This window comes from Schistocerca piceifrons, chromosome 6 (assembly GCF_021461385.2).
Source record: "Schistocerca piceifrons isolate TAMUIC-IGC-003096 chromosome 6, iqSchPice1.1, whole genome shotgun sequence".
Taxonomy (NCBI): Eukaryota; Metazoa; Arthropoda; class Insecta; order Orthoptera; family Acrididae; genus Schistocerca; species Schistocerca piceifrons.
In genome coordinates, this window is record NC_060143.1 from 126268379 (window position 1) to 126289736 (window position 21358).

Below are 21358 nucleotides of genomic sequence, written 5' to 3' on the forward strand. Positions count from 1 at the left end.
AAAAGGTTAACCCAAGTCAGGGCTGCTAGACTGACAATTCTGGTCACTATTGACCCATGGCAGTGGATTTGTAGATGGGAAGTGGGTGTGATTTGTAAAATGTAATTGTGGAATGTGTAGAGCAGATTCACCCAAACTTGATACACATATCATTTACTGCTATGTTCCACTGCTGTCCCAAATAGTCCCAGGCTATTTCTATGAAGTTAGGATTAGATAAATTTTGGAAATTTGTGGTAAATTCCTATGGGACCAAACTGCTGAAATCATTGGTCCCTAGGCTTACGCACTATTAAATCTAACTTAAACAAACTTACGCTAAGGACAACACACACACCCATGCCCAAGGGAAGACTCGAACCTCCGATGGGGCATGCTGCGCAAACCGTTGCAAGGCACCTCAGACCGCGTGGCTAGGATTGGATAGTTTACTGAAGCAGTCGAGGTGTGATGGGTTGCTTGAGGGTTTGTCGGATGGACTGTGGTCATCCTTGGAAGCTGGGAATGTTATCAGAATGCTCATTGTGGAGATCTAGAAGGAAGGGCTACACTTGGTCACTAATAAGAATGTTGAAATAAATATTGTGGTTCATGTTTGTGGTAACCTGAATGAGTAAGCCCAAATAAGGGGATTTTTTTGGGGGGGAGGGGGTGGTATCACAGAACCACATCCAGCCTGAACTTTACCCTCCACATGTCGCGGATTGCATGCCTCATTGCAAGTTGTCTGACTGCAAAATCCATTCCATGTACTTCACTTCACAAGGTTCACTCAAAACTGGCTTATATGAATCTCCATTCTCAGACAGCAGCAATTCTTGTTAAATTTGAAACTGATTGTCACTCACAAGATATGACATTCTTCTCTGATCTCTGTCAGTCAGCCTTTTTAAGATCATTGTTCTTGTGCTGTGTTAGATGTCTGTTAGTCATATATTATTCCATGTATACATGTTGAATGGTCTGCATTGATGCAGCACCAACAAACTGAAGCAAATTCATTCACTACTGGATCATGGGCATTCCAGATGTGACACTGTAGCTCCTTTCTACGATTCTGACATGTCCCCACATTGACATGACATACTGTGCCCATTCCATACAACGGAGCAGCACATATCCCCACTTCACATCTATGACTTTTCTTCACAGTGAATGGCTACACGACCACCTCATAGCAGTTCTAAATTATCTGTAGCGGTCCAAATTGATCAGTGTGTCTTTTTAAGGAAGTCATTAATACTTTGTCTGGTGAGATTATTAGTGCTGTATCCAAAAGGCTTCTGGGTTGTTGGCTGGTCAGTGTTAGTTCTGATGACATTTCACCCCCACTTCTGTGTGGAACTATTCTGTCAAGATCATAACCTCTTCTGCTACAAGCTATTATATTGAATTTGTGGTTTTGCAGTTTCTGAGTGTAGGATCATGGTTTGTCACTTACTGCAAGCGTGAACTCCCTGATGTGTTTGTGTCTGCAAATTTGAATTTCATTTCCTGTAGTGCAGTATGTATTATAAATCTTGAAACAACAAGTGACAGACTTCCTTCAAGGCATAATTAATACTTTTCCTCATAACACTGACAATCTCCAAAGTGTTAAGCTCACCTCCATACAAGAACACAGCAGTCCATATAGCTTCTACCACAATGCTACAACAAGTGATTGAATTTGGCTGTGCCCTTCTGGCAGATGCAGTGTCCACTCTAAAATAATATATGATTTATAAAAATAGGAAACAATGGAAACTCCAAGTTGGAATTCCAACAATGTAAGGAAAAAAAATGGATTGCTAATTACCCTATAGATGACATTGGCAAGTTGCAGACTGGCACAACTAAAAGTCACTTACACATTTGCTTTCGGCCACAGCCTTCATCAGAAAAGGAAAGACATACATATTTATTCCCTCAAACCAGCACACCTCACATGCACCTGAACCGACATCTCTGGCAGCTCGGACCAGTCCAAAAGCTAGTGTGTAAGTGTCTTTTAGTTGTGCCTGTCTGCAACTTCTGGTATCGTCTTTCGGGTAAGTAGCAATCTGTCTTTTCCTTACATTGTTGAGCTTCTTTAATAAATATGAGCTGACTTTGTCAGTTCCTTGAGGGTTGCACATCATCCATTGTTCAGTGACAAGAGATCACAGGAGATGCATGCTACCCACATTATGGAAGGCACAGGTCACAAAAAATCTCATGCACCTCTGTTGTTTTATGTGAACTTTGGACTCCAATATTTCAGTCTCATCATATAAAACAAAATATGACAGACCTATGCATCTTGTTTATAATCTGTAGGATATGTTGCATTTATTCGTAAGTATAAGTCCTTGGTAAGAATATGAAACTACTGTTTCCTGATATTGATTTATCAGTATTTATTTTTCTTTCAGCTGTTCACTGTCCTCCTATTCCATCACGCAGAGGCTTGAATGTGAACACGCTTAATACCAAGATGAATACAAAGATTTTGCTCTCTTGTGCAAATGGAAATTCACTCATTGGTGCACCAGAGATTACATGTCTTCCATCTGGAAATTGGAGTGCACCAATACCCATCTGTGAAAGTGAGTACCTAAATCAAAATTGTTACAGGTGGAGAGAGAGATAACTAGACTGGCTAATATTTACCTTGATGAAACAGCAGTACATGGTACTGCTAATATAAAAGCTTACATAAAAAATAACTTTCCTTACTTTTGATATTATATAGTCCTCCTTTAGAGACCAAAGAGGGATTGGGTGATTAAACACTTAAAGAAGGGAGGCAGGCAAGACTCTAGGATAAGAGTTGTGAGGATGAGAGGAGACAAAAGTGAATAAAAGATACTAGAGAAACTAGCAAGTAAAAAATATTACATTGGTAAACATTGCCAGCTTTGGTTTATTGATGATGAAAAGGGCAGAATGAGAAGTGGCAGGGCTGGAGTAAATGGTAGTGGGTTGATGCAAGAGGTAAATTGTATAGTGGTATTCTGCGCTCCAGCCTGAGCTGCCACAGTTGTCAGTCATGTGTGCATGAGGTAAGCTTGCTTGTGTGTATGAATGGTGTGTGTTTCTCTCTTTCTCTTTTGCTGATGAAGGCTATAACCGAAAACTTTGTGTAAGTGTCTTTTAATTGTGCCTATCTGAAACTTCACGTCTTCTTTATGCCTCTTCCTACACTTTTGAACTGGGTGTAGTTACCTTAAAGCAGCGTAATATGCTGTTGAGTGATAGGGCTTGGCCAGAAGGTAAGAAAGCAGTATTCACAGTTGAAAATATGCATAACCTTTTATTTAAATAAAAGTATATGACCTTATGATGTCAGTAAAATAATTTTAAAAATAAGTAAGAAATTAAACAAATTGTCGAATATTATTCGAGCTAGTGAGATTAGCAACTGACATCAGCAGGAAACCTTTTAATCAATTAAAAAACAAAGCAGTTTGTCAAATATTAACAGGTATTTGAAGTCAACCAAGTGGCTGATTAATAATCAAAACCTGGTAAAGTGCTCATGCATATCACAGTTTTTTTGTAGCCTCTGGTCCTTGCCTATTACATTTAATTTAAAGAACAAAAGGGTTTCCATAATGTATACACACGGTAATGGGGGAATACCAGATTTCTTAAACAGGGGTTTACAAGAGTCTCTAGGCTTGCACCCAAACAAGATTCTAATGGCCCTTTTTTGTAGTTTAAAAGTGCTATTAGCTATTTTAGAGTTTCCCCAGAAGGTGACCCCATATCTAAGACGAGAATGAAAGTACATATGATATGCAATCAATACTGTTTTCTCACTACAGCATGATTTTAATGAACAAAGAAGATAACATGTTTTGCTCAGTTCTGCATTGAGACATTCAATACGCTTATTCCATCTGATGTTACTCTGCAGCCAAAGTCCTAAGAATTTGGTTTCAGTACTGTTACCAACTGGTTCGTCATTGATAGAGACTGATGGGATAAACATGTCCTTGTTAGGAACATTGTGGAATTTTAGAGCAACGGTTTTCTTACTGTTTATTACAAGCTGATTACTCTGTGCACAGCTGCTAAGTTGTTTCGTGACCGTGTTTACTGTCTGCTGTAACTGTTCGTCGTCGTCTCTTTTTAGTAGAATCGTGGTGTCATCTGCAAATATGATTGATTTGTGTGCATCAATATTTAAGCTTAGATCATTTATGTACCGAAGAAACAGAAGGGGTCCCAATACGGATCCTTGGGGTCCACCACATTTTATTTGTTTATAGTCAGATAAGTGATTAGATACAGTCTTTAGTTCAATATTTGTGTGCTTGATGCACACTGCCTGCATACGATTTGTCAGGAAGGAACTGATCCACTTGTTGGACAGACCTCGAATACCATATCTTTCTAGCTTTGATAGCAGAATTTTATGGTCCACCATGTCAAAAGCTTTTGACAAGTCAATAAAGACTCCTATTGTTTCCTGTTTTTTGTCCATCAGGTTTAGGATGGAATTGATGCACTCATAGACAGCAGTTGTCGTTGACCTCTTATTTCTGAACCCATGTTGTTCATTACATAGGATGCTGTTTTTATTTATAAATTTCATAAGTTTCTCATACATAACTTTTTCCAGTACTTTAGAGATGCAGGAGGAAATTGTGATGGGTCTGTAGTTATTTACATTGTCTTTATCCCCTTTTTTATATACAGGAATAACTTTTGATGTTTTTAACACATCAGGGAAAGTGCCTGCCTGAAGTGAGCAGTCGCATAAATGTGTGAGTACTTCAATTAGGTTTAATGCGCTCTTCTTTAACATTGTTGCAGGTATACCATCAATACCTGCCGATTTGGAATTTTTTAGTCCTTTTATTGCTTTAGCTACTTCATCTTGTGAAACACAACTGATGTACATTGATCCTCTACATGTACTTATTTTATATTCATTTGCCTGGATGCTCTTAAAGTTTGATTGTAACATATTTTCAGCAACACCTGTGAAAAAGTTGTTAAATGTGTTAGCTACTTCTAAGGGGTTTGTTACTTTTTTATTTGATAGTGTTATATTTTTCCAAGGTTGTCTGTATTCTCCACATTCTTTTTTTATAACGCTCCACATAGCCTTTGATTTATTAGCTGAATTATAAATGATGCATTATTTTTGCTGCTTTTATTACTTTTCTTAATATTTTGGAGTATTTTTTATAGTATGCGCGTACTACAGGTGAGGAATTTTTTGACTTACATATTTCATGAAGTAGTCTTTTCTTCTGGCATGAAACCCTTATTCCCTTTGTGATCCAGCTGTTTGTTCTAGAGTTTCCCCGTATGGTTAATGTTTTCAGTGGGAATGCAAGTTCAAAGAAATGGGTTAATGTATCAATGAAAGTGTCGAATTTTTCATTTATATCGTTCATTTTGTACACTCCTAGCCATTTTTCTTTCTGTAATAAGTTGTTGAAGTAGTTCACATTATGCTGATCATAGCTTCGATATGCTGTTCTAAAAGACATGTTGTTAATAATACTGCCTTGTACTTTTATGCTTAATATTTGAGCAAGATGATCACTAAAACCTGCATTGAAAATTTTTAGTGAGGTGTTGTGTAAACTCTTCTTTACTAGAAACTGATCAAGAGCTGTTTGACAAGTTTCTGATACTCGGGTAGCTGCTTTTACTTCAGCCTTTAAATTGTAGGACGTTGCAAGGTTGAAAATGGTCTCCCTATTTCCATTATTCGTGAGGAAGTCAATATTGAAGTCACCACAGATTATCAATTCACAATCCATTTTATTTACTTTATTTAGCAATGACTCCATTTTGTTTAAGAAAAGTTCAAAATTCCCGGACGGTGATCGGTAAACTGTAGCAATAACCAGGTTGAACTGAGTAATTTTTATAGCTGCAATTTCATAATCCTTTTTGACATTTGCCCTGGTTAAGTCAGGTAGTGTAATAAAATCTACATTATCCTTTGTGTAAATTGCTACCCCACCCTGTTTGCTGTTTTTCCTGCAGTAGTAAGCAGCCAAGACAAATTTGTTTATTTTCGTATTCTGGATTAATTCTGGGTTAAGCCAGTGCTCAGAAATGCATAACACTGAGATATCATTAAGTTCATGTGTTAATAGAACGTTAATTTCATCAATCTTATTACGCAGGGATTGCACATTATGGTGATAAATTTTTAGTTCGGGCGTATTCACGATTTGGTAATTGGAAATCACTGAGGTCAATACATTTGGAAAATCTCTAAAGTCATATTTACAGCATCACTGCTTTTATTCCATTGAAGAATATTTAAATTTATGAAATGTGTTATATAAATACTTGTGTGTAAAGTGTATTATTGTAAGCTTAAATATGTATGCCTTGAAATTACTTTCAGCCTGTATATTTATAACTTGACTTGTCCAGTGTCTTATGCATAAGCTGCTATGTAGACAACAGGACCAATAAAATACAATCTACAATCTACAACATTTTTCAGCTGGCTTTTTAATACATCATCTCAAGTGATCACAGTGAATTTGATAACAGTTAACAGTAGAAACACAATGTGTCATGTCTATTGGTGACATAAGTTCAGAACCAGGTGAAGCTGTACAGATACAATTCAGCCCCACAACAGGCAGGATAACCCGACTGACAGGGTGTGTGGTGAGAACTCACCACCCATGGGTATGGGGTATGCTGGTGTGGTGAGGCACTTGCCTTACAACGTGAACTACAACAAACTAAGAACCATCCTTACAAAACTAGTAACAGTGCACTGCTTAACAAAGGGTGACACAATTTCATTATAACCATTTAAGAGTCAAACATAAGTAAATAAGAAACAAACATTGCCCAATCAGCAGATCAGGTGAAAGCCACAAAGTACTTAACAACTGGATTGCACTCTGATTACATGAATGAGAAAACGAATAAGGCTTACTGTCCCCATAATTAATTGGCAAATTATGCAGCAGGAACAATCATGAAACACGATTTTGAATAGAAGAAAATTCAGAATTGCTGACTTCTAACATGTTTTGCAGTAAAACACTAGCTGTAAGTAATGAATCGGGCAGCTCTTGCTAATGTAAACTGCACTATTTCAAATAGCTAAGCAACCAAATCTCAGATGTCAGACTTGGTTTACCAGACTGTGTGTTACAACTACAGTGGAACAGTACATTCTTATTTTAGCAGAATTTACCACAGAAAATCTCAGGGTGGGTCAACTAACAACACCCAAAAATTTGTTACAACAACTTAACTAAATCACTACAGAGTGAAGGTGCTCTGATTAAATCAGGCTGACCCCACTAAAAAGTTTCACGAATGCTTACCTGAAGTGATTAAAACGAAAAGACACTGTGATTAAATTAGACTAACCCCACAAAAATGTTTTGTAAATCCTTAACTAAAACGATTACAGTGAAAGGCAGTCTGATTAAGTTAGACTTCACTGTATTTAAAAAGAACAACAACACACAATTCAGCCCACAACACAGTCCATGGTAAGCCACCAGAAATATGATCAATTTAATAAGAAGGTCTGATTAATGTAACCCCACTAAATACGTAACACAGACCGTGAGACTTTCACACATTTCACAAACAGTTGTGACTAATCTATGTAATGAAACAGAGTTGCTTCCAGTAAGGTAAAGCTCAGTTCAGAGTGAACGCCTATAAACATCAAGCACAACAGACCTTCCAGGAAGGAGAAAGTAGTTGCAGGACTACGACTTTAACAAAACAATCCACAGAAGCCACAGAAAGAGCCTAACGAAAAATGAATCAGTAGCAAAATGGCTCTCAAAATCTCCACACGCTTGGCACAGGCAAATTTCCAGAGTCCCAAGCCACCAAAGTCAACACAAAACACCTTCTTCATGGGATGAGGTCTGTGCTCTGTAAAAGCCATTTAATATCACCTCCAGGCAGCAGAAGTAAACCAGCCTCACACTCCACAAGAGCTTCTTCCAATTCAGTCTGCAAATTCGAACTGTCAGCCTTCATGCTGGTCAAAGCTCCTTGCGTGGAGAAACACCAAAGATCATGAATCACTATTGCAATCTTGTGGTCAATTGATTGATGTGAGCCGGTACTGCTCATGTACAATGTGCGTACTGCAAAAACTCAGAAATGAGTCCCAGTACAATCAGAGGAGCTATATGGTGTGGTAGCCTTCTATTCCCCATCCCTGAAGAAGGTTCCCATTTTTACTGGAAGAGTGTACTTTTGAAGATATAAGGGCTGAAAAGTTTTGCCCTCTAGAAATTACTAGAATATTCTAGAACATTTGAGAACATTGCAGAACATTTGAGAGTACTTGAGTGCATTCCACAACATTCCAGAATATTCTGGAATGTTCCACAATGATCTGGGATGTTTGGGAATAGTTTGTAACATTCTGGAAGATTCCAGAATATTCAGGAAAATCCAGATCATTTGGAATATTCCAAAACACTCTCAAATATTGTGGAATATTCTGGAAAACCTTTTGGTATGCTCTGAAATTTGCCACAGGTGGGGCTACCCATTGGTGGGTGTATATAAAGCAAGACCCGTTGTGGGTTCGAACATCAGTTACTTCTCAGTGATGAAGGGAGGAACTGAAAAGTAGTGCAGTGAGTGAATAAAAACAAACAGTGTAGTGTGAGTAGTCAAAGTGATACAGTGACTGAAAGTAAATCGAAAATAAAGTGTCAAAAGTGTGTAAAGTGTTCTTACCATATTTGTTAATAAAAAGTTGATTTGGTTTACATTTTAGACAACACTCAAATGTAAAAGAGGAGGAGATCTTGCCAGTTTTGAAGCAAAATGGCGAAAACAAAAACAACAGTGAGCAAATGACACAGACGAAGGGCCCGAAGCATGTTTAGGTTCCCAACAAACAAGAATAAGCACTGTGACAAGCAGAGGAACCAAAGAACAATTAAACAAATGGATTGAAAAATTAAAAATTGTGACACAATCTTATAATAAAGGACTGTGAACTCGAGACAGCCATGAAAATATCGCCCTACGAAAAGTGCAGAAGAGTACACATAAACAGTACAACCTAGCAATGAAGCATTCCATTATGACCTGACAAAAGAATATAACAAACACAAACATGTTGTAAGCAAAAATATGGATAACATCTGCCAAGTTCACAATGTGCAAAAATTCAGTAGAGAAACACCAGCATTCTGCTGCATGAATGGAAAAAATTGAATACTACCACTGGAAGCACATCTGCAGGATTTTTTACATTACATGTGCAGGGAGACTCCAGAATCAAAACAGTTTCTCCAGATGACTTCTTTCAGTGTCAGTTTGATCAACTCTAACAGAGGTGAAATCGATTATGTTTTTTCCATCCAAGGACAAATCTATCACAACATGGGATCATTACTACCATTACCCAATGAAGACCATAAATTTCTGCGAGTATATTTCATCAGAAATGAATTAATAGAAACTGATCGGCGATGCAGAGGTATCAGTGGACTGAGATGAGAAGTTGTCTGAGATGTACAGAGGATCTTATATGAATACAGTCAACTGATTCACATATTCAATACAGCACAAGACCCAGTGATTTCTGATGACTATAAAGTTATAATTCGAGCTGACAAAAGACCACATGGAGAATATAGATGTCGATTTAATGTACCTCAGATAGACAAAGTCACTATTATAATTGTGGACAGTGAAAACACAAGCCGCGACATAATTGCACAGCAAAGAAGAGAAGGACTACAACACTTTGCAGAGAAACACCATTCATATGATGCCCTCCAATATACATTAATATTTCTACATGGAGAGGATGGATATCATTTCAGTGTGAAACAAAACCAACCTGAAACTGGCTTAGAAATAAACAAAAAAGTCACTTAAGCTTACCGCTTAATGATAAGAGATAATTAAACATACAACCACATTCTCAACACCCACCATCTATTCCAACAATTCCTGGTAGATATGTAAGCAAAAATAGAAGTGGAACAGATGCTTTACATAAGACTGAATCACAAGAAACTACCTGCAGAAGAATTCATCCACCTTTGAGACTCAATCATAAATGGTGGAAACACTGACTTCATTGGAACAATGGTAATCTTACCTTCATCATACACAGGAAGTCACACAGACAAGCCCCCATCCATTGACACAACATAACAGCCTGAGAGGTCCGACAAAAACAAATGAGATTTATTGAAATCATCACAAAATGCCACATCTTTGAAACCATTAGATGCTGGATGTACACAATCGAATGGCAAAACCAATGATTGCCTCACTCAAACAATCCCATATGGCTACGTGAGAAAATTCATCCCAAGGATGTCAACAAAATCATGCCAGCTGAATTTCCCAACCCACAAGAAGATCCGAAGCTGTACAACATAGTAGTAAAACACATGATTCAGTGGACCTCGCAAGCCATTAAACCCCAGTTCGCCATGCACAAGTGATGGAAAATTTACATAAAAGTACCCAAAACCATATTTGGATGACACACAAACTGTACCCAAAACCATATTTGGATGACACACAAACTGAAGTTGGTGGCTATCCCAAATACAGAAGATGAACACCCAAAAATGGTGGCTTCACAGCAAAAATATGAATACAAGGCAGCAACAAACTAGAAATAGATAACCAGTGGTAATATCACATAACACACTACTTTCCAAAATGTTCCAAGTGCACATAAATGTAGAATACTGCAATTCGGTGAAATCCATCAAATATGTAAGTGTGTGAACAAAGGCAGTGGCAGGCAGTATTTCAAATAGCCAAAGACAGTGAATAGCAAAACAGAAACAACAAGATCATCAGGTGCCAAATAGGAAGAGATATCAGCACTAATGAAGCAGCATATTGGATTTTTGCATTTCCTATACACAAGCATGAACCAACTGTGCAACATCTAGCAGTACATTTGGAGAATGGACAGAGGGTTTACTTCACAAAAGACACTGCCAGGAAAACTACAAGAAAACCACCTCAGAACACAACATTAATGGCTTTTTTATCAACTGTGCTAAACAGATCCATTTGCAACATTACTACATGTCAACCAAATGTTTGTGGAACAACAGGAAAAATCTTTCAGCAACATAAACAAGGAATTCCAGTAGAAGATCATCCAGGAATTATGAAAACTGGCACACTAGGCCAGGTATATGCTGTACATCTGAACAAGGCTGAATGTTTCTACCTCTGGATGTTGCTACATAAAATATGGGGACCAATAAGTTTCACAGATCTAAAGACTGTTGATGGCTGCTTTTGCCAGGTATACAGAGATGCATTTCAAGGCTTAGGACTACTGGAAACCTACAAATACTGGGGATTAACACTACAAGAAGCCTCACTCACAGCCTTAGCTGAACAAATGAGAGGCTTATTTGCCATACTTCTAACAACATGTAAACTATCAAATCTAAAATAGCTGTGGGACTCCTTCAAAGAGTTTGCATGATTCATTCTGCACCAACTCCAACAAGCTCATCCTGAACTGGCCATTGCATTCAACGATGACATCTTCAATTAAACACTCATGCACTTAGAAGATAAATGGTTAGCAATAAACAACCAGACCTTAGTATAACAATGAAAACACCATGATGAGATGCTATCAGTGTGCTAAACATTGAAATTACTAAGAAAAAAAGCTATAAAATCAATGAACTACTTCAATACATTGCTCACAACAAACCACTAGTCAGTAACAATCAAAAGAAATTTACAATGTTATCATGGACCAGATTGACAACAACACTGGTGGAATTATTTACTTTGATGCATCAGATGGCACCAGGAAAACATTTCTAATAAATCTATTGCTGGCGGAAATACATGCTAAACAACACATCACACTTGTACTGGCATCATCTGGCATTGCAGTCACACATATGGAACAGGGACGAACTGTCAGTTCCACCCTACAACTACTGTTGAATACAGCCAAAGAACAATTCCCAGTATGTAAAATCTCAAGAGCATCTGGGTGGGGTGAACTTCTAAAGCAAACTAAAATTATCTTCTGGGATGAATGCACAATGGCACATAAAAAATCACTCAAAACCATGGACAGAACATTAAAAGACTTGTGAGGAAACTCTGAAAGGGAGGAAGGAGCTTTCCTCATACTCTCAGGAGATTTTTGCCAAACACTTCCAGTTATCCCCAAGTCTGTATCAGTAGATGAGATCAGTCCATGCTTAAAAAAGATCACATCTCTGGCCACACATACAAGTACTGTGATGAACAAAAAATATGAGAATTGAACTATCGAAAGACGAAACAACAGCACATTTTGCTCAACAACTTCCACAGATAGGCTAAGGCACATATCCTACTGACCAGATGACCAGCCTCATTAAACTCAACAGTGATGTCTGCAGCATTGCCACTCTTCTATCAAATTTATCCAAAATTGTTCACAACTATGCCAATCTGGACTGGCTATTTGAAAGGGAAATTTCATCATCTAAAAATAATGCTGCTGAAAATCATAAAAATCCTAGGCCCCTCGTGGTATCTCATGTGGCTTGAACTTGGAGTAAAAGCAACAACTTAACTCTTTTTATCAATTTATTTCATGGTTTCCTTCATAACCAAAGCCACATTCCTAGATGTTGCCTTTCTGTATCAAACAGTTCCTAACTTACAGCCTAAACATCCCTGATAAACATACCTGGTCCAACAGCAAGTGCCTTAAAACCTGTACTAGTAATCTGTCACAGCCACCCCCCTGATCATGTACACAAACAAATCTCCTGGGCAATTATCTTTTGGACCAATTTAGCAAATTCAGAAGCAACCTTATTTTAACATAGTACCACCCAGGTTTCAAATGACTCAATGGATTATTCTGCTGAGATTTCTCAGGTCAAACCCTGAGATGAAATAGTCTCTCCAAAAGTCCCTGTCAAACCAAATGGCATTCACTGATCATTATTGCTGTTTCCTAACACTGTAACTGTTCCCACCGCAAAGCATGCCTTACACAACCACTCACTATCATGTACTCCAGCTCGAACTGTGGTATATCTTACAACATTAAAGACACGTAACATGTCAGACGATTCATATTATTTATGAACTGTGTTCCTGCATGATCAGTTGAATGCCTAAATAGACACAGAGTAACTGCCTGCCTTGGGAATCGAGTACCCAGTTTCTCAGGTTGTGGTACATGTGACTCAAGTTTTTCCTGATGGACTGTTTACACCCTACCACCCAACAATGGTTTTTCTGAAATCCAGAGATGGAAACTTGCTTTCTGCACATCCTGTCATTTTGCCAACCTCCTGGACTAAGCTTCAGTTAGTGTAATTCCGATCTTTTCCTCTGTGGTAGAAGTTCATTATTTTGTAACTGTATGAACAGTTATTGATTGATCATATACAATATTTGTACAAGGCACAAATACAGTGGGTACTGAATGATCAATGTGCTGATTGGGATGCTCACAAAAGTGGGAAGTACTGATGGGCAGTCAGGTAGTACCCTGAACAATCATCTATAGCAAACACAGTGAGATTCTGAAAAGTGTTCACAAACAAAAATGAGTGCAGCATATTCTGTCATAACTAGATCAAACCAAGAGCATAATGACAAAGCCAAATCAGTATTAGCAAGTCACTGTGGCCAGTATGCAGTCCACCTCTTATGTGCAGTGGTGTAACATAAGAACCATGACCCGTATCATGTCTTGTTTGATGCATTTTGGTTGTGAGCTGTAGGAACTGGCAGCACTATCAACTAGCCAGTTTTCATTTTCTGTTGTATGTCACTGTTATTGCTGCCAGGTGGTATAGAGCCTGGAACTCTCATGGTCTGTGGTGAGACTGAGGAGGCTGCCCTACTGGACTTATGGAGCTGTCCAACTGGACTGATGTATGGGTCTCTGGCAGCATTTGTGTTGCCACACCTTAGGATTGACAGAAGTACTGAAAGGTGCTGTGATTGCCTGGATGTTAGACACACAATGGCATCTCTGTGATATTGTCTTCAGTGTAGGCAGCCACCAAACACGTGGATCTGGCTGCAGTGGCATGGGCATGGTAGATGCCTCTGTTTCTCTTGAGATTATGAGCTGTCTAGCATGCAGGATGTCTGCTAGTGGTTGCAAGGGCTGTGCTGATGGTGGCAGCAGCAGTAGCAGTTGTGGTCATGGTGGTGGTGGTGGTGATTGTCATGGTCCACTTGGTGGCATGGTAGAGTGGTGGTGGTTGGCATAATCAGACAGAGTGCAGCTGGTTACTGGTGACTTTGGAAACTGCCTTCTCTAGTGATCTCCCCTGGGGGTACTGCCCACTTGAAGTGCCTCCTGCATGTTCTTCCCACACTAGTGCACCAGAATGAAACTGTGGGCTGCTGTGGAGACACTGAAATTACATTTGTGGGAGGAGCAGTGACAAGATCATCTGAGGTGGCCTATCATTTAGTATTTCAACAATATGTTATATGGATGCAAAATGAAATCCAGTGATCATATTTGCAGTTATATGCTATAATAAACCATTTGTTTGAGCTACAAATATTTTATTGATTCCCAACACATTTCAGCCACCAGCCATCTTAAAAAGGTTGATACAAAGTACCAATTGGCCCAATTTATTGTAACATATGATTCTACAGATTTTCACCTAATGTACTGGTACCATATTTTGTCTTAATCACTCTCAACAGTACCAGTGTTCACTTCATTCCTCTCACTCCCATAATTTTCTTCATTCTCTTCAAACAGTACATCATCCTCACTGTCATCCAGCACATTTGATATTCAGAATTTCTTGAACCCTTCAATGACTGAATCTGATGACATGGAGAAACATGAAACAAGAATCCACTTACCCACATTGGTGACTAATGGATCCTTAATCTTACCAGATGGTATAAGGGCATGGTCTTCTTCCAGGACCCAATCTGAATACATTTTTTGAAGATTTTCTTTGAATAGCTTGTTTATGGCTACATCTAGCACCTGTAATTCTGAAGTTATAGCTCAAGGCATTACAATAAGGTCTGTCTTTTGTGCAGCAAGTTTATTTTTTATGTAATGCATCAAAAAGTAGCATAGGTCTCTTAGCAAGCACTGCCTTAGGACTGTGATTTCAAACAATAAATGGCCATTCAGTGATCAATTCCATTGTCATCCTGCCCTTTCCTTGGCAGCAAATACTAAGCCTTTAGGAAAGTTTTCTTTGGGCATAGTTTTTGTCTTCAGAATGACTTAAGAGGGTAACTTTCTCCCCTCAGATGTAATAGCTAACATCACAGTTATCCTTTTTTTTTTCATTTCATTCCTGGTTCTTGTTAATGGGATACTTTTTGCCACTTCATGTCTACTATAATGTTGCACACCACGACAAAAGATACTGGCACTTCATCAGCATTTTCAGTCTGATGACTGACACTTTTGCAACAGGTTGATGTACAACTGGAAGTTAACCAGTTTATCCTCAAAATCTGCTTGGATTCTGTTTGTGTACTTCATTGGAGAGCAAGGCCATTTGTCTGCATAAACTGCTGACACCAACCAGTCCTCGAACTGAATTCTCCTTATGGCACTTTTAAGACACTTTCGATTTCCAAGGCCTCCTGTTGGATTATTTCTTGTGACATAGGGATCCTGTCTTTCCCCTTTATTTTGCACATAGGAAAGAATAGCTTCAAGTTCAGATATTTACCACATTCTGATCCCCTTAATGATTTTCTTGTTCTTCAGTTTTTCCTCTGAAGCCACCCAGTGTCGCACAGTAGATCTGTCAAGTCCATACTATCTTCCGGCATCTCTGTTGGTTGTGGTTTTGGCATGATGAACATCCGTAAGTTTGAAGAATGCATCTACCTTCCAGCTCACCCCAGTTACACTCCCCCTCTCTTTCCAGACTGAATTCCTATATCAAGGAACAAAACTACTTTCTTCATCATCTCCACTCCTTCTCCTTGGACCCTTGCTTGTCACTGTTGACACCATCTCCCTATACATCAACATTCTCCATGCCTGTAGCTTTGCTGCCATCAAGCACTACATTATCCAAAAACTTGCTGACTCCAGTACCACCACCTCACCCCTCCTTCCTTGTATATCTTACCAACTATATCTTTGCTCACAATTACTTCTCCTTTAAGGGGAAGATATGCAAACAAAGCCCTGACAGAGTCATGGGCACCTGCATGGCACCCTCATATGACAACCTGTCTGTGACACATCTTAAGGAAACCATCCTAGCCACTCAAGATCCTAAATCCCTTGTCTGATTCAGGTTCATTGATGATATCCTCCTGACCTATACCCAGGACCAAGACACACTATCCTCATCCCTCCACAATCTCAACCCTTTCTCTTCTGTCCATTTTACCTGGTCCTTCTGCTCAGCATGACATGCTTCTTGGTGTTCCCCTTCACCTTTCTCTTCATTCCATGAGAACCTGATATAGATTCCACCGTTCATCATGTGTTTCCTCTTTGATAGCTGCCATTCCTTCCACACTAAAATATCTCTCCCATTTAGTCCAGGCACCTTTGGCTACCACATCTGCAATTTGAGCGATAACTTGTTCAGTATGACGCAGGTTTTAGTAAGGCCTTCATAAACAGGCACTACCCACCAAATAATTCACAAATAGATGTCATGTGCCATATTCTCATATGCATCTAATTCTCCAGCCATCCCAACAAATCAGCTGCAAAGAAGTAGCCTCATCGTAAAATATGGAACAACCCAACCACATAATTCATTCATTCGCCCATGTTCTGTAGATACCATCAGTAGGAAGAATCTGCAGAAATGTGTAAAGAGTCAAGGTGTACATTAACAAAAGAAAAAAGTCATAAAACATAATCTTTATGCTGTAATAACAATAAACTATTATTACACTAGTTATTGTTATTGATACTTATGCTATCTATCTTCAGTCAAACAAATTAGAAAGAAAGCTCCTAGTTTGAAAAATGTGGCTCCTCCTCAGTTATCTACTATTGGTAGTTTAATGTTTACTTGGTTACAGAGGTATTTTTCAAGGAAAATTTGTAATTACATCTGTAAATACTGAGCACTATTTGCAGTATGATACAACTTGTTAAGCAGATTTACAAGAAACACTGCTACGTCCCACAAAACTTAACAGAAACTTTCAATCCTTGTACCTATATATTCGGTTAATTTGTAGGGAGAGTGGCTGATGAAGTATGTTTTGTATGTTGTCAGTAATTCCCAATTTCTTGCATTATATTAGTTGGGAGTGTGTTGAATATCTTCCCAGCAGAGTATATAACTCTATTCTGAACCCTACACAAGGGGGCAAAGTCTACATGAAAATTACTTTTGTGTCTTGTATTATGACTGCAGAAATCACTGTCCAGCTGATTTTTATTATCAGCAACAAATACCATTAGGGTGAAAATGCATTGGGAAGTGAGTGTAATAAATCCAAGATCCTTACCAACAGGGCTTCATCTATCTTTGGTTATGTCCAGAAATAAGGAAGTTGGTTCTAGAAATCCTTCCCTCCTCTCCCAAAGTGGTTTCACACTGCTCACCCAAACTGCAAAATGGCTTGGTCCCCCCTGATGCCACACATACTCCCAGTATATTGCCATATCAGTTGTATACCTGTGGAAGACCCAGGTGCAAAACCTGTCCTTTATGTGTACTCACCCAGCACATCCAGTCCCAGTAATGTCACAGGCATATTCTACTATTTCTAATTTTTTTTTCAGACCTCAGATATCTTTAAACCCCTCATCTAGCTCACTTCTGAAATGTCATTATTTTCAGTATCAACTGTCTGTGTTTCTGATTCATCTCGTGAACTACACAAACTTTTAAAGAAGTCTTCAAATACTTTACAATTTTTCTGTTGTGAAGGCATAGTACAACTGTATCATGGCATCAGTGTGGGCAACTGCAGTTGTCCAAATGTGTGATTTATTTAACTTAACATATTTCAGGATGACATGATCTCATTCTCAAAGTCCTAAAATCAGTTTGCCATTAGGCACAGTGAAAAATAGTAAGGAAGTAGCAAACATGCATTGTTCAATATGTAAGACTCTCCATTATACTTTTTCATAATTACTGGTAGCACTTAACACTACCATGGATAATTGTTAAGTGCTGCTGGTAATTATGTACTTTACGCCATGATATGTATACTGGAGAGTTTTATATGATTGACATTGCGTGTTTGTTATGTGCTTATTATTTTTGACTGTGCCTAATGGCAAATTAATTTTAAGAACTTGAAAATGGGATCGTGTTGTCCTAAAAGATGTTGCCTAAAATGAATCACACATTCAGGTAATTGGTTCATCATAAACATGGCTCCCTTTATTTTTGTGCAGCCGATGGATTTTTCAGATAGGTCTGTTTCTTCTAAAGAGTAGTTTATGAAGCCTGTTCAAAAAATTCTCGGACTTGTTCATAGGCTATTTCTACGCTTACCTTTTACTTATTGTTCATGGTGTACTTCGAAATACTCTCCTCCATGATTGATCCACTGCTCCCAATGCCATTTCCACTTCTGGAAGTATTCTTGGTAAGCCTTTTGCTGGATCATGCAAACCACTGTCTGCAAATTTTCTTTCATCTTGTCTATCATTGCAAATCTTTGTTCTTTCAATGGGGTTTTCAACTTTGGAAATAAAAACAGATCCACAGGGGCCAGGTCTGGAGAGCATGGGGGATGAGGCAGCACATTGATTTAGTTTTTTGTGTAATAGTCATGCACCAAAAAGGATGAATGTGTGGTTACGTTATCATGAAGCAAGAGCCATGTATTGTCTTGCCACATTTCAGGTCATTTACTTCTCACATTTACTCACAGGCGTTGCAACACATCCAAATAGTACCATCGAGTAGCAGTTAGTCCTTGTGGCACGAATTCATGATAAACTAATCCTTTAAAGTCAAAGGAAACTATCAACATGGTTTTGACATTTGACCTAACCTGACGTGCTTTTATTGGTCTTGGAGAACCTTTTCTGAACCACTGTGCAGATTGAACCTTGCTCTCAACATCATAACCATACACCCACATCTCATCACTAGTTATGAGTCTCTTAAGGAACATCTTGTTCTCAATTACATGATCAAAAGCACAAGTTCTTCACAGACTCTGAGGTCAAGGTTTTTTTGGTCGTGACTCATGAGCCATGGGACAAACTTGGCGGAAACACTATGTACTCAAAATGCTGTGTCCGGATTTGATGATGTGATCCAAATGAAATGTTACATTCTTCTGTAATCTTTGGACAGTCAGTCTTTGACTGGCATGCGCAATTTCATTGATGCTCCTGACGTAAACATTGTCGGTAGACGTTGAAGGGTGTCCTGAATGAGGGTCATCTTTAAGTTCTGTCTGGCCATTTTTAAACCATGTGAACCATTCATAACACTGAGTATGGCTTCAGCACTTGTCACCATATGCTTTCTGCATCATTTGGTGTGTCTCTGTAAAGGTTTTCTTGAGTTTCATCCAAAATTTAATGCAGATGTGTTGCTCCTTTAACTCTGCCATCTCAAAATTCATGAAATGTTGAATGCAAACTACTACTCAATACAGCACTGAACAATAACTGATGGATATACAACAATGAAACTTCTGGCAGTTACATATTAAACACAGGCATGTGCAGGGATGCCAACCACATTTCACTCCAACACACCATTGGCATAAAATTACGAATGTTCCAGAACTTTTTTAACAGACCTCATATAGTCTAAATATGTGAACGTGTTCACTCTTTGTAGAATTTTATTTTTCAAACTGATCTTAACTTTGAACTTGGTATTTCCTGTAGATGGCCATAATGTGTGTGTGTGTGTGTGTGTGTGTGTGTGTTTCTGTTGACTTGAATAAAGCCATGTGACATATGTCTCCACTTTTGAATGGTTTTACACATATAAATAATGGACAAGAATGGTGAAAGGCCACAATCTTGTTGTACTTCTGCGTGTGTTCTACCCCATTCTGAAAATTTGTTCTCTTTCTTGACACAGATTAAATTTGTTCTGTGAATTTTGTATGTACACAGTTGGAAAACAAATTAGTACACTTTTTAGATGTTTCCAGTTCACTTGATATTTTTTGTGGCAGCAGTGCATATGCAGTACATAAAATTATTACATTTACAGATCAATAGTACAAGTCATTCTGAGGTACCAGGTATCAACCCATGCTTAAACACCCATATTAATACATGGTGTAGCCTCCACAAGTGGCAATGCAGACATTGACTGGCACCCAGTTGATTGTGCAGATGGTGAATACTGTCCTGAGATATGTTATGCTGTGCCTGCCAGACCTGTTCGTGTAGTTCCGTAAGAGTTGTTGGTTGATGAGTCTCAGGAGTCACTTCTTGTCCATCATATCCCACACATGCTCAGTTGGAGACAAGTGTGTGATTGTGCTGACCAGGGAAGTTGCTGCATATCTTGCAGAGCATGTTGAGTTTCATGGGAAATGTATGAGTGAGCATTATCCTGTTGGCGCAAGACACCATCTTCCAGTTGCAAGAATGGGTATAAAAACATCTTGCATGTACCAAGAGCTACAGAAACACCAAAGGCGAAAGAGAGTTGTAGCTTATCACACCCCAGACCATTAGGCATGAGGTGGGGCCAGTGTGTCTCGGACCAATGCACTCTACGAGACAGCACTCACAATGTCTATGTTGTGTATGCAAACGACCATCTCTGTGTGCAGGCAGAATCTCCATTCCATCTTTCAGGTGATCCTCTGATGGCGGCAGTTGAGCTGTGTGTGTCAGTGCTGTGGACTGGGTTGAAGACTAGCTTTAAGAGATGTGTGTGCCCATAGTACCACTGCTAATAACTGGATCACAGCAGTTTCTGTTGACATGTATGGGCTCACAAGCTCTTTTATCTGTGCTTTAACAGCCACTGCTGCTCTTACAATATGACAATCCTGATGGGCATCAGTGCTGTGGAGACATCAAAAGCCTCATCTATTAGTGTGGGAGTGGTCACGTTATCACTGATGCCAGGAAAGTCTCTGAAAGGACCGTCCTGTGACTCAGAAGAACACAATTTGACGTCTTTGAAACTCACTCAGTTCACTGTAGGAAGCATGTATTTGTCTCCGTAGCATGGTTGCCTGTTTGCTTCACACTTTAGCACCACACTGAGCCTTCTGGCTCTGGGTATTCCCTTTTAATGGGTAGACACAGATGGCACTCCAGTAGATATGCCACAACACTATCTGATGGGAACCAACATTGAAACCATTATCAGTACATCTACTATCCCCCAGGTGGCATACACCATCACTGGATCTAAATCAGTGTCCTCTTTCAGGTGTTCTAATTTTTTATTTTATTTTATTTTCTTCTCAGCAGTGTATTACTGATGCATTGCTGGGGAACATGATCATTTCC

At 38.8% G+C, this 21358-nt stretch overlaps 1 pseudogene; it reads left to right on the forward strand.

The window, feature by feature from the left end:
* LOC124803181 overlaps window positions 1-21358 on the forward strand; it is a 343599-nt pseudogene that overhangs the window by 309781 nt on the left and 12460 nt on the right.